Here is an 18,179-nt window from a genome sequence, read left to right as displayed (position 1 = left end):
GGAGATTTAGATCTCCCTTTATATTTAGATCTCCCACTCGATGACTTATTTTTGTTTCTATTCTGCGACCGTCCTCGTACAGACAAGGCATCACCATTCTGGCTCTCCATATTTTTTCGTCTAATCTCCTCCGTCAACAAGGCTGAGACTATTTCATCAAACTGCAAAGCAGTTGCATTGCTACCTATTGCAATAACCAGACTATCCCACGAATCTGGTAGAGAACACAACAAACTGATGCACTTATCTTCATCTGAAATTTTAATATCAACAGACGCTAACTGACTTACCACAGTATTAAATGCATTCAAATGCTTTGTCACCGAGTCTCCATCTTTCATCCTCAGGTTATACAACTTTTTTCGCAGGAACAGTTTATTCACCAGAGACGTAGATTGGTACAAAGTCCCTAACCTCTCCCACAAAGCCTTCGCCATAGCTTCCCCTGATACATTCAACAATATTGAATTTGAGACACACAATTGTATTATGCTCTTTGCCTTCCGATCCAACTTCTTCCATTCTTCATCGGTCACTCCCGTTGGTTTAGTACCTGGATCTAACGTGATCCACTGATATTTATCCACCAACAAATCCTCCATCTTGAGTTTCCACAACTCAAAACTTTGACCATTGAACTTCTCGATCTCTATCTTTCCGCTGCTCGCAGATCTCCCACTGAACAGGGTCTACCACAGGCCCAAGCGAAACCCCTCAGCAACAAAGGCGTCCCCTTGAAGCCAAAACTGCTCTGATACCAAATGTAGGTTTTAACACCGTACAGAAACTACCTACATACGAATTCTAAATCACAGAAAAATAAACAATGCGAGAGCATAACACATAAAACACATATACACAGAGATTTTCCCCTGGATCCCAAAACCGGGACTACCAGCTTGATTTTTCATTATATTCCTTTCAATATTACAATACATATTAATGCATGCCGAAGCATCCAATACCATGGACTGAAAACCATTGCGTCCAAAACCATGGACTGAAAAACCATAGGTAGGTTCGCCCAACCTAACATAGGGTCCAAAAATTTTTTTCCCGGGGCGTTGCCCCGGACCCTGTAGAGGGTGGCTACCTGCCCCTCTCAAACCCCCCGGATAGGGGGGGCTGCCGCACCCCCTGTGACCCCCCCGCTGCGTAATCGGCGCAACGAAGGGGGGGCTCTGCCCCCCCTCTAACCCCCTGCTTCACTACGTGGGTTAGTCATGGAAAGAATATAACACAACCCAACAAAAATACCCACAAAAAGCATTTAGCCTAAGTTATAATGTGTAGGTGCGAATATGTGAATAAATGTTAAACACATTATACTTAGTGCAAAAACCCACTTTTCTACTTTCATTTCATATTAACTTTAATTTTCATTATATATATTTAACTATCGAAAATAAACCCCTTTCCCATATATTTATTAAAATCCATGTGATAATATCCTACCCCTGAGGTTTGAAATATAAACCTAATTAGTAAATTAATTAAATGGATTAATTAGTCGATCAGCGACTAATTAAGAGCCATAACCCTCCGCCAAACAAAAAAGGGTTAATTAATCAAACAATGATTAATTAATAACCTATTCCACTAATCAAATCGCCCCCGATGTCATTAAGCCTCCCTAATCCACAGTTAATATCTCGTCGGGCCCCTCCATTAACTCCCTGATCAAATCACACCCCCGACCACCGTGCGATCTGACCCCTTCAGATCCAACGACCTATACTCATATCGGGCGGCCCCTAAAGGCCGACCTTTACCCACCCGATGTGAGCGGTTTCACTGTTCAGCCCGCCGCTACGTGGCACCCAATGAATGGCATCAGGCGGCCTCCCCCCAAAAATGCTTATCCCAAAAAGCAGTGCGATGGATTCCGCTTACCACCTCCGCTTACTGCCTTTGTTACATGCCAAAATGTCACATATCCTGATTGGCACCAACTATCATTTTCCAATGTATTTGCCAATATCATTGACTTTACACATAAAACCAAGAAACTCATTGTTTTTTCATTTTTTATCGCGAAAAGAACATTCTAAATTGCATGCAAAGCACAGAGTACGTTCAACTGTCAACTTGCTGCCAACCGTCAACTTTCCACAGCCGCTGAACTCCAGACCACCTTGCAGAGCCATGCGCTTCCTACAAACAGTGCATCAGCACCATTACTCTGTTCAAACAGCCGAAACCAAGTATTTACCCCATTTCTACTGAGAAACCATGTTTTCTTGCCAAACCTGAACTAAATTGCTTTAAAACTAAGTAATTTAGTAAATTAAGCTGCTTGGTAGTCCTTAAATACTCCAAAATAGGCCAATTCCTCCCAAAATCGTTGGAACCATTTGCCCCCGCCCTCAAATCCACAAGAACCAAGGATGGAAGCCCCAATTGCCTTGAATATCATGTCCATTACGACTCCCCACAAGGATTTAGACCATCTCCCACTGGCAGACAAGGATTTCCAGATTAAAGACACCTCTGTCTCCAAATCCTCTTTGAAAATTTTCTGCAAATACAGAGACCAATACTTGAACCAAGCAGACACCATTGGAATTTGGGAATCAATTTTACCCAAGTACCAGTTCCCCACAGTGCATATATTCCCAGAGATTGTACATTACTGCCACATGAACTATGATCCTATCCAAAGGGTAGTAAGAACCCCTGACCAGTCTGTTCTGTTTACTATCACTGCTGAATCTATTAACCAAATGCTACAATTACAACCAAGCCAAAATCTGACTCCTCTATCCATTGGAGATATGCTGAACAGATACCCTACCCTTTCATCAATCAGACTGGCTTAGTTATTCCAGACCTTCATCAGAGAAGAACAGTAAATCCCAAAAGACTCTCCCCCTTACCTATGGAACATATTCTCTAGCCTTGGCTGAGACATCATAGATATGATATCCAGTGTGCTAGGCTGCACCACTAGTGATTTTGTTGATGAGATCATAATATCCATCATGTCAATCTACTCTCTTGGCCAACCACTAGCCATCATGTTTGACTATGCTAAGTTTATTACTGACAAAATGCATGATCAATTCATGAGGTTGGAAAATGAAAGAGTTTTAAAGTATTCTTCAGTTTTATATCATTTATTCTTGTATTACCAAGCTGATAGATTTCCAATTTCCCTCCAAAAGCTTGATACCAGAGGTAACCCCAGATCAGTGATCTTCTGGACTTCATTGATCCATCAATTTGATTCTCAATACTCTTATACAGATTTCATAGACCTCTTTGTTTACCCTGTGACAACCATGCTACTAGGAAGCCCTCCACCCAGAATCAGTGCAGACATCAGGAGGGTCCTACAGTTGTCAAAGAAATACAAAGTAGGGGATTGGTACTTGTACCAAAACCATACTGAAATCCGAATCTATGGATGTGAATTGCCACCTTACAAATTGCCTAGATACCTCCCCATGAGATTGTTTGCTCTGGAGTACTACAGGAAAATGATCAACTCAGATGAGGTGCACTTTGTAAAAGCCAAGAAGAAAGCCCAACTCAGGATAAAGGATCAGCTGGGCCCATTTATTTGTAATAGTAGGGAAGCATGAAAAGAGGCAGATGAAATCCTCCAAAGGTTGAAACTAAAACAGATTTTCATGTGGACCTATGACCTTTTAAGCTTCATTTGTAATAGGAGACAAAAGAACAAACTATCTCCCTACATCCACCACAAGATCCCTGAAATAGAACAATATGTTAATCAATCTGAATGCATGGAAAGCACTTTGGTAGATTGAGATAGCACAGAGGCTGTTGTTGATAATATTTTGATAGATTTAGACAGAAGACTTGATGAGGATTCCTTTGTATAGGTGCCAGGAGAGTCTCAATCTCAGAGGCAATCCCAGGGACATAGTGAGTAGACAGTAGAGGCAGGACCATCAGTGCAACTAGAGTCTTCAGAACAAGCAGAGTTATCAAAACAACCAAAGCTTTCAGAACAACCAGAAGAATCTGATCTGCTTGGAATTTCAGAGGAACTTTGCTTAACTTGAACAAGTCATGAGCAATCCTATTTTTTTACAGACTCCTCTAAATGAGGAGAGGAACCTCAAAAGAGACAGAGAGGAGGCCACTCCTTCCAGCAGGCCTGTTGCCCAAACCTATGCTAAGAGGCAGAGGTTAAATCCATATGCAGAGCAAGAATACACTGAGGAAACAATAGGGACTTTAGAAGCAGAGAGAATAGAAAGTAGGCACACCATTCCTTCAGGAGGGACACAAGAACCTTCCACCTCTCAAACTCAAATGTTGGAAAGGCAACAGAGTGTGGAAGTATCCTCCTTCAGGGCTCCTACTGGACAGAGCCAGGACATCAAAGAAAAGTATAAGGAAATCAAGGCAAGGAATGAGAGGTTAAAGGTGCAAAGCTATGCACATTATCTGAAGATGGCTCCAACAAACCAAACAAGGCTAATGTCAGCCTTTGATATAAAAGAAGGTAAGATGCAGATGAGTTTTCTCAAGCCAACCATACAGAAACCTAAATCAATGGCAGATTACCTAAAGATATATTTTGAAGTATTGGCAAAGGATATCCATCCTATTGACCAAATTGAATCACATAAGAAAAGTGGTGAAATGGTCTACTCCACTTTGACTAACAAAGCAATTGCAGCCCACCAACTCCAGAATTCGCTGAATAATATATCAGCACAATTCTAGTTGGAGAAGGCCTCCTCTCAAGCCAAAGATACCAGAATAAAGTCCTTAGAGGACTTGGTCATAGAACTGGGACATGATCCCAAAATTGTGAAAGCAACAGAGAAAATGATAAAAAATAAAAATGATGACATAGCTGCACTGAAGAAGCAGCTCAAGATTCCTCCTCTTCATCATCCTTAAACAGATGAAGTGTTGGAAACACAGAAGGAGGAAGAGCTTATGGACCTAGTCCTTAACTTGAATGACCAATTGAAGGAAACTGAAAAAGAATTGGATAAATTGATACAGTCCAAGCAGAGTGAGCTGGCCACCGCTCCTCAGTCTATAATACCTACAGTTTCCACAACAGTTCCCTCCACCTTGGCATTTTCCTTGGCACCTACACTTCCACTAGTTACAACATTGCTAGTTACAGATACTCCAACAGGCACATCTACATCAACTGGCACAGAGACACCAACATAAAAGATTGTAGAATTGATCAAGGCCATGGAAGAAATGAGTATCTAGTCCACTGAGCTTAAAAATCTCAGAGAACAAGTGACAAGTTTAGAAACCAATTTCAAACTTGCACAAATACAGCAAAAGGAATAAACTCAGAGGAACCTAGGAATGGTGGAAAGGATAAAAGCCCTCGAGGAGGATTTAACACTACAAAAACCATTGGGAGATATGAAAGATATCCTTTGGGCCAACACCATTGATTCCATCAATGAGGTTTGGCCTTCCATTCATATTATTTTTGAGCAAACAGAATTAGTCAAAATGGCTACAAAGGCAATCCACAAGACAGTGGAAGAATTGGGAAATAAACCTGAAGAAGCCAATCAGTTGATCACCTTTTTGAACAACAAAAACAGATATCAGCTTGATGAACTGGAGATAGAAGAAAGAAAAACAACACTCATAGAGATAAAAAAATGTTCTCACCAAAAGGAACCTAATACTCAACTTGGAGAAAAGATGTTAGAGCATCTAGACAGATATTGATAACTTTATGCTGAAGTATGGCATCTTAAGAGAAAAAGGACTCCTCAATCCTATGGTGATCCATGATAAGTTGATGAGCCATGAAGAATACGTTGACAAGTTAAACAAGCTGGCTAGAAGCCAAGCTAGTACTTCAGGGGTGAAATCTTTGCCCATTGGAAAGGTGCTTTATGATGGCCTTGAGAATCTGTTCTACATAGAACATGAAGTTAAGCACTTGTTCACAAGTAAAGCAAATTTTTCCAAGTACACAGAAGCTGATGAAGTTCACAAGAAAATTATAAGAATGAAATTACTTGACAGTGAATGGTGGACAAATTTGACTAACTTACTATAAGTTACTTTAATAAATCTATATGGTAAAATATGATTGTCAGGTAAAATAGGTAAGACAGGATCAAAGCAAAATAGGTAAAGAGTATCAGTAGGTAGAAGATAGAAAGTGAATCCAACACATAACTACAAAGCAACTGAAAGAGCCAAATCCGAGTTACAATAGCTAGCATAGTCACAATAAAAGGGACAGCTAGAAGACAATTTTCCATCTGTCTCTATCTTCATGTTGAAGATATTTTTTGTTTCCTAGAAAAATTCTCATATGGTTATGAGATATTTTGTATCAATTTTTGTATAAATACTTCACAAATTGAAGTAATTAGGGTGGATTAAAATACATTTATGTAGACATATTATTTTTGAGCCAAGGAGCTATTGTACTCAAGACTGGACTGGTTTTTCTGGAAATGAAATAAAGCTGAGGACATTTCACTGGATTCTTGTGCACAATTGGAACAAATAAGTATCATTTTCTCATGTTTAAATATCGTTTTCTCTTTATGTTATGAAATATTCATATGTGTTTCTTATAAAATCTTAAAAGCAAACAAGGAATGATATCATCAGAATTAGCTTAAGTGCTCTCTGTTTTAACTGTTTGCTTTTCTTTATGTTTTCTACTAAACTGCCTTGGTCTGGGAATTATTAGTTGCTCCCTTACTTTCATAGTTTACCTCCCCCCTTTGGTCCATAGTAAAGGATTCTTCATTTCCCTTTGCTACTGGCCATCCTTCCTTTCTTCATCTTAATCCCGGTTAAGGATTCTTCATTGCCCTTGGCCCTGGTTAGGACTTTCCATCCATTTAAACCTGCAGATTTGCTTTTACTATGCTAGCCTGCCCTGTGGACTCTTACATTAGTGATAGATCAAATCCAGTTAAGCCTTTCTTGATTGACTCCATTGCCCAATGGCCTAAATACTTGCACTGCCCATCTGTTTCCTTAATTCCACTACCCAATAAAAAAAAAACAATCCTGAACACTAAGAACTAGCTTGAAATATTATTCAAACAAAGTTAAATTATAAAGAGAGAGTCCTCTCTGGAATTAGGTTGGCTAGAACCTGAGTCTAAAAGATTAGGTTTGTGGTTACCTCGGACTATTCCTTCTTTGATAACTTCTAAGGAAAAAATTTGAGTGATAACATAGTGGCGACCATACTGGGGATTTAAAACCCTCAGTTTTAATAAACCTTTGAGAAATTCAAATTTTTATTTTTAAGCATATTAAAGGGTTATTAGAATTTACTTCAAAAAGTTGATATAAAAAAGCAAAATAAATCATAAAAAAATTGAAATCTGGCTTCAGGGAGAACTCATTATACCAGGGCTAACCCTGATCCAAATCCTCCCCTTGTATTTGAAAATCCCAACCTTATTCCGAGAATCGTCAGAAGACAGGAAAGTTCAATGAACCCTAGACCTGTTGTTAGATCCAATTCATGCCCTACTGAGTGGTTATTCATTGAAGACATCCCTTTTGATGAGTATTTTAACCTATCTCTGTTTAGAACTAAGTCTGAAAGTGAACTTGTGATCACAGTCCTAGACCTAGAGTTTATAAGAGAACTTGAAGTCCAACGAGCCAACTTGTTAATTGATCAGAACCTTCTGAGCTCCCCTCAGTCATCCCTTACCACTGATGGACTCCCTGAACTTTCTGAAATAGCTTCAAACTCTTTTAGCTCACCATCGTTTCCCCACACCTTTGAAGATCATCCCTCATCTCCATTTATACCTTCACTCCCCCCATCAGCCCATCACTACCCCTCAAATATCTATTACCCCTGTTACTCCAACTCACCTTGCTGTCCCAAATCCTCCTGTTACCCCAACTCCCATTCTCAATCCTGTCCAACTCAGAGCTATGGCACTTAGATATGCCCCCCTTGTGATGCCTGCTCCTCAAGGTGCCTTACCAGCAGATTATCAGAGTAAAATTACCTTATTTGATGGCACTGGAACTTACACAGCACAACAACACACAAAGAAAATGATAGATTATTTTGAACTGCATGAGATTGACATAGGAGATGTTCAAATGAGAATCTTTTTCCAAACTTTAGCTAGAAAAGTGAGAACATGGTTTAGATCTTTGCCTCCTCAGAGTATAGATTTAGAAGTTCTTTACCAACAATTTTTAAATAGGTGGGAGAAGAAAAAGAACCCCCTTCAAATTCTCTCTGAATATGAAAACCTTAAAAGGGGACCAAATGAAATTGTTCAGGACTACTGTACCAGGTTTAACAATGTTTATAATGCAATCCCACTTGACCTTAGGCCTCCACCTGGCTTAGCCCTGATTAAGTTTCCAGATGGATTTGACACATATATGGCTTTTCAACTTAGAGAAAGGAATCCCCCTACACTTGAAGATATGCAAAGTGTAGCAGTTAGCGTAGAAGCTAATCTACTATCTAAAAGGGCTAGAGTTAGAAACGAAAGAAGAACACCTCTGAAAGATGAAGCTTCACCCTTTGATCAGAAAATGGATGCTTTAGCTAAAGGAATGGAAAGGTTGATGGATAGAATAGAAGTCATTGAAAGGAAACCTCACTGGGATAACCAATAGGCTAATCCAGTAAGGAATGCAAACTTTAGGAAAAACCAAAACCAGAACACTGGTAAAAATGGGCCTAATCAGAACATTAGACCACCTTTCCAAGAAAATTATGCTAAAACTTCCAACCAAGAAGACCCTGAAATAGAAACCCAAATCAACTTAATGGGCTTAGATGATGAAGAAATTGTTTTTCTAACTCAGGATGATCAAGAATTATACATGCTTCAATAGTTACAGACCCAAACTGGAGAATATTTCAACTATAAGCAAGGGTATGACTGCTATTTTCGAAGTTCATAAATAGTACAATTTAAGAAGAAAAAAGAACATTGATATTCCTGATCAGAATAAAAAAGCAGTACCTAACCAACCTAAGAAAGTAAAAGCTGCAAATCAGAATCCTCAAGTTACAAAAACCTTGCAAATCCTTTCTAGACCACACCAAAACCCTCCCAGTCCCACCATTGAAGATGTAACAGATGACCAAATTTCTAATGAGCAACCTTCCACTTCAGTCCCCTTCAAGGGAACAGTGGAACAACCTCCAGAAATTATATCAGAAAATCCAATTAAGAATACTCCAAACAATGAAAAAGAAGAACAGACTACTCAGAACCTTGGTGCTAAAATTTCAACTGCTCAAACAGACAAGTCTCCTCTGCCTTTCAACTTGGGAGCAGAGGTGGCCAAACTCAAAATCTTAGTGCCTCTGACAGAATTGGTTAAACATGAAACTTATAGATCTCAAATAAGTAAATCTTTGAACTTTCGTGAGAATGAAGACTCTGTGAACCTTTTTGATGATCAACCTAAGTTAATTTCTGGACCTGATATTAATGGAAAACCAGTTGAAGGAGGGATACCACCCTTCTACATCAGCCTTAACATCCACGATAAAATCCTACATAATGCCATGCTTGACTCTGGGGCCTCACATAATCTTATGCCTAAGTCTATAATGGAAAAGCTAAACTTGGATATCATCAGGCCTTACAAAGATCTGTTTTCCTTTGATTCAAGCCAAGTTAAGTGCTTAGGGCTTATAAAAGATTTGTGTGTTTCCCTAGTTCAGTACCCTGCAAAGACCATACTTATTGACATAGTTGTTGCTGACATACCACCCAAGTACAGTACGCTGTTGTCTAGATCTTGGGGTGCCAAACTCGAGGGATCTCTGCAACTAGACATGTCATATGCTACCATATCAATCTTTAGACATCCAAAGAAACTGTATAGAGAGACTCTGATGAAGTATGTAGTGAGTACAGGGGAGAGGCCTCAAAACTTTCCTATATATTCAGTGCATTTTGATATTTATTCTTTCATACTTTATAATGATGAATTTAATCAAGAAGACACTTCAAACATCATAACAGCAGAACCAAAAGAAATTGCAGTATTAAAAGAAAATCAAACTGTCCAAATTCATGAGATTTCAGATAAAAAAGATGACCTAGATACCTTAGTCAAGAAATATTTCACTACCCCAGATGAAAATTATGAGCATGAAATCATATGGCATCTTCAGTTTGATGGGCCAGTCAACAAACTAGGTGTAGGAGTAGGGGTATGGATTTATAACATAGAAAATGATCATTCAGAGGGTCATGCCTACAGATTGAACTTTAAATGTACAAACAACATGGCTGAATATGAAGCACTTCTATTAGGTCTAAAATTAGTCCAAATATTAGGAGCCATAAGAGTCTCTATTATGGGAGATTCTGAGTTGGTAATCAAACAAATTAATGCTGTTTATATGACTAGAGATCCTAGGCTAGGATTTTATAGAGGGATAGTTGTAGAGATACTAAATAGATTCTTAGAAACCAAACTTGCTGTTATCCCTAGAAAACACAACATGCAAGCTCACAGCTTAGCCATGTTTGATAGGACTTGTAAGTTTCCCTTTCAGCCCAACCATCAATACACTGCTGAGGTTAGGCATAGACCTACTATTCATGACAACTTAAAGAACTGGCAAGTATTCGAGAATGATAAACAAATTAAATTTTTTTTGACTTTAGATGAGGAGTTTGTAAATAGCAACATAGACACAGACATAGCAATAGATTTTGATTGCTCTGATGAAGTAGAAATTAACAAACTAGAAGATGATAAGATAGATAGATTTCATCCTACAAAGTTTACAAAATCAGATATTCGAAACCTAAAACAAATGGAAATTGATGAAGCAACTGATGAAGCAATTGATGAAGAAATTGAAGTCATAAACCTTAAAGTAAATTTTCTACCCAAAGGATTAACTCCTTTGGAGGACTTACTCGATTCAAATGATATTCCTAAAAAACCTAAAATGGAACCCTTGAAATCTAACATTGAGGAATGTAATATAGGATCTGAAGAAGATCCCAAGCTGATAAAACTTTCAAAATCATTACCTCCCAATGAAAAACTGAAGTATATGGAACTGCTGAAAGAATTCCAATATGTTTTTGCATGGAATCATGAGTACCTGAAATCCTATGATACCAACATAATACAACACACCATTCCCTTAAAAGAAAATAAAAATCCTTTTAGACAGAATCTTAGAAGAATCAACCATGTTCTACTGCCTTCTATTGAAAAGGAGATCAAAAGAATGTATGAAGCTAAGATTATTGCACCAATTAGGTTCTCAGTCTGGGTTTCTAATTTGGTACCCACAAGAAAGAAAACTGGAAAAATTATATTGTGTGTTGACCTTCGGAATTTGAATAAAGTTTCACTTAGGGATAACTATCCCCTTCCTAAAATGGATCAAATATTACAGAGGGTAGTAGGTTCCACAAGAATCTCACTGCTAGATGGGTTCTCTGGTTATAACCAAATCCTAGTCCACCTAGATGATCAGGAAAAGACTGCATTCACTACACTATGGGGCACTTTCATGTATGTGAAAATGCCATTTGGGTTAAAAAATGCAGGGGCCACCTTTCAAAGAGCAGTGGACATAGCCTTTGCTAAGGAAATCCATGAATTCTTGGTAATCTACCTAGGTGATATCACAATATTCTCCAAATCATATCATCAACACCTAGACCATCTTAGGCAGGTCTTTACTAAGTGCAGGAAATGTGGGTTTTCTATGAATCCTAAAAAATCTTTGTTTGGGTTGGAAGAAGGGAAATTACTAGGCCACATTATCTCCAAAGATGGTATCAGGATTGACCCAACCAGAATTGAAGCCATTTTGCAGATACCACATCCTAGGAACATCAAATAACTTCAAGAATTTTTAGGCAAAATAAACTTTTTGAGGAGATTTATGTCTAATTTAGCTGAGTTAATTAGATTACTAAACAACATGTTAAAGAAATATTCGACTATTAAATGGACTCTAGGGGCTAAAAAGTCATTTGAAGATATAAAGTTAGCCTTAACGCAAACACTAGTCCTCATCAATCCAATGTTTGATAGGGAATTTATTATATTTTCTTTTGCTTCAGAACACACAATTGCTGCAGTCCTTTTGCAAAAAAATGATCAGGTTTTTGAACAGCCAATAGCCTTATTTAGTAAAGCCTTGAGAGATGCACCTTTAAAGTATAATATAATGGATAAGCAGGATTTTGCTCTGGTTAAAGCTATTAAATATTTCAGAGTTTATATCTTGTACTCTCATATAGTAGCTTATGTTCCCAATGCTGTAGTCAAGGACATTCTAACACAGGATGGACCTGATGGAAAGAGAGGAAACTGGATAGCTACAATATTAGAGTATGATTTAGAAATTAAGCCTACAAAATTGATCAAAGGCCAAGGTTTGGCTAAGCTCATGGCTGAATCAAACTATCAGGACCTAGACATAAAATTCATTGTAGAACTCGATAACCAAGAGGAGATGGCGACTCCACAGATCATCCAAGCCTTTACAGATTCACCCTGGTATGCTGACATAATGTACGTTATACAAAACCTTCAAGCTCCTCTAGAGCTATCCAGGACTAAAAGTAGGTTCTTAAAGATGAAATCTTTGAAGTTTTGCATAACCGATAATGCTTTATTTTGGAAAAATCATGAAGGCATCTTTCTAAATTGCTTGCTAAAGGAGGAATCTGATAAAATTTTGCAATAGTTTCATGTAGGTGACTATGGGAGACATCTCTATTGGAAGACAACAGGTGATAAGATCCTGAGGGCTGGTTTTTAATGGCCCACTCTATTTGCTGATGTTAAGAAGTTTGTAACCTCATGCCACAAATGTCAGATTTTTGAAGGGAAAAGAAAACTACTGCCATTAACTTTCAAACCTATATCTACTGAAAGACCATTTGAACAATGTCGTCTTCACTTCATTGGTGAAATTAATCCTCCTTCCTCTGCCCAGCATAGATGGATCTTAACTGCCACAGATTATTTTACAAAGTGGATAGAAGCCGTACCCTCAAGACAAGCCACTGATATTGTCATAATAGGTTTTTTTGAGGCCAACATTCTTCCAGATTCGGTTGCCCCACTAAAATCATCATAGACAATGCTGCAACCTTTAAATCAAAGAGATTGATTGATTTTTGCAGCAAATATCACATAACCCTTGGTCATTCCACAACCTACTATCCCCAGGGAAATGGACTTGCAGAGTCATCCAATAAGAGCTTAATGAATATTATCAAAAAATTGTTGGAAGACAATAAGAAGACCTGGAATAAGAAACTAGTGAATGCTTTGTGGGCAGACAGGCTGACCACAAAGAAATATATTGGTACCAGTCCCTATCAGCTAGTCTATGGAATGGAGGCTGTCTTCCCATCTTCCTTGGGAACTCCAGTGATGAAATTACTCCAAGAAGCACAGGTTGAGCCCAATGATATTCAGAGAAGGATCAACCAGACAATTCATTTGCAGCAAACCAGGGAGCAAGTGTACATCAGGTCCCAAGTTGTGCAAGAAAGAATCAAGAAGGCATTTGACAAAAGAACCAAGGTAGAGGATTTATATCTAGGAGATAAAGTCTTGAAATGGGACTCAAGAAGGGAAGATAAAGGGAAACATGGGAAGTTTGACTTCCTATGGAAAGGTCCTTACATTATTTATGATTTTAGAGGTAATAATGCCTATTTCCTTAAAGAATTGGATGGTGCAGAAGTAGAAGGAGGACCAGTCAATGGTCGAATGCTTAACCACTACATAGATCCTAGTCACTGATCTTACTAATCACTTGTACATACTATATCCTTTATAAAGTTTAGTGTGGATTGGATGGTAAATTCTGGAGTTGAAGCCCAAAGAGAAGGCCCTAAGCTTCAAAAGTTTCACTATCAATAAGTATCAACAAAGCAGCAAAGTAAAAGGAAAGTTGCAAAGTAAAATCACAGAAATTCAGAAAGGCCATTGATCTACTAGTTCTTGACATTTCACCAGGAAATGAAATCCCCAAGCGGAGCCACTATTATGTTCCTATACCAATAGGTGTCAAAATTTTTGAATAGCTGAGGTCAATCTGTAATATGTACACACCTTTTCTTTCTACAAATTTTTTCCATATTCAAAAAAAAAAATATGTAAAGAGGGTATGTCCCAAAAGCAAAATCAAGGGACAAAAAGATTAAAAAAGGTCAAAAAAGATGAAAAGATGAACCCCAAGAAAAAGAAAAAAGACCATGAAAGTGTGCTAGTCAAAATGCCACTGCTATTTTACTTTTGTACAATAATGATTGTGTGCAACTTGTTATTTATGCCACAATTCATGGCAACCAAACAGTTTAATCTTGGTTATTCCATGTTTTGAATTTCATGCTTAGAGATGGAGAATAAAACCTGACCAAACGGTTTAATCTTGGCATGTAAGTAGATAGGTAGAGTAAATAAAAGGAGCTCAACAGTTTAATCTAAGCCCTTAGATGTAATAAGGATAGAATTAGATATATTTCTATTGTAAAAGAAGAGAAAAATGTTTTGATGAGGGTTTGCTAGCTTAAGTGCACCCTAATAAAGAGTAGAAAAAATGGTAGGATGAGTAGGTGGGTAAGTAGTTGTATGGTTGCAGAATTATGGTGATTGATTGGATAAAATCATGTCATTTTCTTTATCAAGTTGCTAAAGTATGGATGATAATAGAATATTTACAAAGTCAAAGTGATTAATTCCCCCATTCATTTTACCTTCAATTTTACTAATTTCCCATAAGCAATGACAAAAGTACCCAAATCCTTAAGTTAAAGGGGCTAAGAGCATTTCTCTAACTTTTGGAGGGACCGGACCCTCGGCCCAATGACTTATAGGGTCTAAGTACTAAAACCCCCTTACCAACATTCACTCCCTCCATAATACATTCATTTCATCTAAAAATCCCTTTTCCTAAGGTGAAATCACCATTTGCCTAGGGAAAGTAATTGCCCCTATACATAAACCCCTTTTTTCCACAAAAAACCCACAAAAAGCATTTATCCTAAGTTATAATCTGTAGGTACAAATATGTGAATAAATGTTAAACACATTATACTTAGCGCGAAAACCCACTCTTCCGCTTTCATTTCATATTAATTTTAATTTTAATTATATTTATTTAACTCCCGAAAATAAAACCCTTTCCCGTATATTTATTAAAACCCATGTGATAATATCTCGCCCTCGAGGTTTGAAATATAAACCTAATCAGTAAATTAATTAAATGGATTAATTAGTCGATCGACGACTAATTAAGAGCCATAACCCTCCTATCAAAGAGATTTAGAACAATCGGTGAAGGAGCGCACTGTTAAGGCGCTCCATAAGCAAAGGTCATTGGTTCTAGTCTCGCCGATACCAAAAAATCCAGCATGGTTTCTGCTGGTGTGGCTCAGGCTGGGTGCGATCCCCGGGTGACTTTGACAGCTTAGACACCCCTGAGTCGTGGCCTCTCAGCCACAGGGTAAGAGTGATTTTCAGGATTCACCCACTAATCAACCAAAATAAAAAAGATCCATAACCCTCTGCCAAACAAAAAAGGGTTAATTAATTAGATAATGATTAATTAATAACCTGTTCCACTAATCAAATCGCCCCCACTGTCATTAATCCTTTCTAATCCAAAGTTAATATCCTGTTGGGCGCCTCCATTAACTCCCCGATCAAATCACACCCCTGACTACCGTGCGATTTGACCCCTTCAGATCCAACGGTCTATACTCATATCGGGCAACCTCTAAAGGCCGACCTTTACCCACCCAATGTGAGCAGTTTCACTGTTCACTGTGCCACTATGTGGCACCTAATGAATGGCATCAGGCAGCCTCCCCCCAAAACCGCTTATCCCAGAAAGTGGTGTGATGGATTCCGCTTACCACCTCTGCTTACCGCCTTCGCTACACGCCAAAATGTCACATCTCCCGATTGGCGCCAACTATCAATTTCCAATGTACCTGCCAATATCATTGAATTTACACATAAAATAAAAAATCTCATTGTTTTTCATTTTTTATTGTGAAAATAACATTCTGTCTTCCATGCAAAGCACAAAGTATGTTCAACTGTCAACCTGTTGCCAACCGTCAACTTTCCACAACCGCTGAACTCTAGACCACCTTACAGACCCGTGCGCTTCCTGCAAATAGTACACCAGCACCATTACTCTGTTCAAACAGCTGAAACCAGGTATTTACCCCATTTCCACTGAGAAACCCTGTTTTCTTGCCAAACTTGAACTAAATTGCTTTAAAAACTAAGTAATTTAGTAAATTACGCTACCTGGTAGTCCTGAAATACTCCAAAATAGACAAATTCCCCCCAAAATCACTGAAACCATTTTCCCCTGTTCTCGAATCCACAAGAATCAAGGATGGAATCCCCAATTTCCTTGAATATCATGCCCATTATGACTCCCCATAGGGATTTAGGCCATCTCCCACTCGCTGAAAAGGATTTCCAGATTAAAGACACCTCTATCTCCAAATCCCCTTTGAAACTTTTCTGCAAACACAGAGACCAATACTTGAACCAAGCAGACACCATTGGACTTTGGGAATTAGGTTTATCCAAGTACCAGTTCCCTAGAGTGCATATATTCCTAGAGATTTTACATTACTGCCACATGAACTATGATCCTATCCAAAGGGCAATAAGAACCCATGACCAGTCTATTATGTTTACTATTAATGTTGAATCTATTAACCAAATGCTACAATTACAACCAAGCAAAAATCTGACTCCTCTCTCCATTGGAGATATGCTGAACAAATACCCTACCCTTTCATCAATCAGACTATCTTATTTATTCTAGGCTTCATTAGAGAAGAACAGTACATCCCAAAAGACTCTCCCCCTTACCTATGGACCATATTCTCCAGCGTTGGCCGAGACATCATAGATATGATATCCAGTGTGCTAGGTTGCACCACTAGTGAATTTGTTGATGAGATGATAATATCCATCATGTCAATCTACTCTCCTTTCCAACCACCAGCCATCATGTTTGACTATGCTAAGTTTATTGCTGACAAAATGCATGATCAATTCATGAGGTTGGAAAATGAAATAGTTTTCAAGTATTATTTAGTTTTATATCATTTATTCTTGTATTACCAAGCTGATAGATTTCCAATTTCCCTCCAAATCTTGATACCAGAGGTAACCCCATATCAATGATCTTCTAGACTTCATTGATCCATCAATTTGATTCTCAATACTCTTATACAGATTTCATAGACCTCTTTGTTTACCATGTGGCAACCATGCTACTAGGAAGCCCTCCACCTAGAATCAGTGCAGACATCAGGAGGGTCCTACAATTGTCAAAACAATACAAAGTAGGGGATTGGTACTTGTACCAAAACCATACTGAAATCCGAATCTATGGATGTGAATTGCCACCTTACAAATTGCCTAGATACCTCCCCATGAGATTGTTTGCTCTAGAGTACTATAGGAAAATGATCAATTCAGATGAGGTGCACTTTGTAAAAGCCAAGAAGAAAGCCCAACTCAGGATAAAGGATCAGCTGGGCCCATTTATTTGTAATAGTAGGGAAGCAGGAAAAGAGGTAGATGAAATCCTCCAAAGGTTGAAACTGAAACATAGTTTCATGTGGACCTATGTCCCCTTAAGCTTCATTTGTAATAGGAGACAAAAGAATAAACTATCTCCCTACATCCACCACAGGATCCCTGAAATAGAACAATATGCTAATCAATCTGAATAGGTGGAAGGCACATTGATAGATCGAGACAGCACAGAGGTTGCTGTTGATAATGTTTTGATAGATTTAGACATAAGAATTGATGAGGATTCCTTTGTACAGGTGCCAGGAGAGTCTCAATCTCAGAGGCAATCCTAAGGAAACAATGAGCAGACATTAGAGGTAGGACCATCAGGGCAGCTAGAGTCTTTAGAACAAGGAGAGCCATCAAAGCAACCAGAGCTTTCAGAACAACCAGAAAAATTTGAACAACCTGAAATTTTAGAGGAACTTGCTCAACCTGAACAAATCATGAGAAATCCTCTTGTTTTACAGACTCCTCTAAATGAGGAGAGGAACCTGAAAAGAGACAGAGAGGAGGCCACTCCTTCTAGCAGGCTTGTTGACCAAACCTATGCTAAGAGGTAGAGGTTAAATCCATATGTAGAGCAAGAATACACTGAGGAAACAACAGGGACTTTAGAAGCAGAG

The sequence above is a fragment of the Pinus tabuliformis genome, chromosome 8, assembly GCF_031772625.1.
Source record: "Pinus tabuliformis cultivar Carrire ecotype Pingquan chromosome 8, CPIR1, whole genome shotgun sequence".
NCBI classification, from domain to species: Eukaryota; Viridiplantae; Streptophyta; class Pinopsida; order Pinales; family Pinaceae; genus Pinus; species Pinus tabuliformis.
This window is presented reverse-complemented; position numbering follows the sequence as displayed.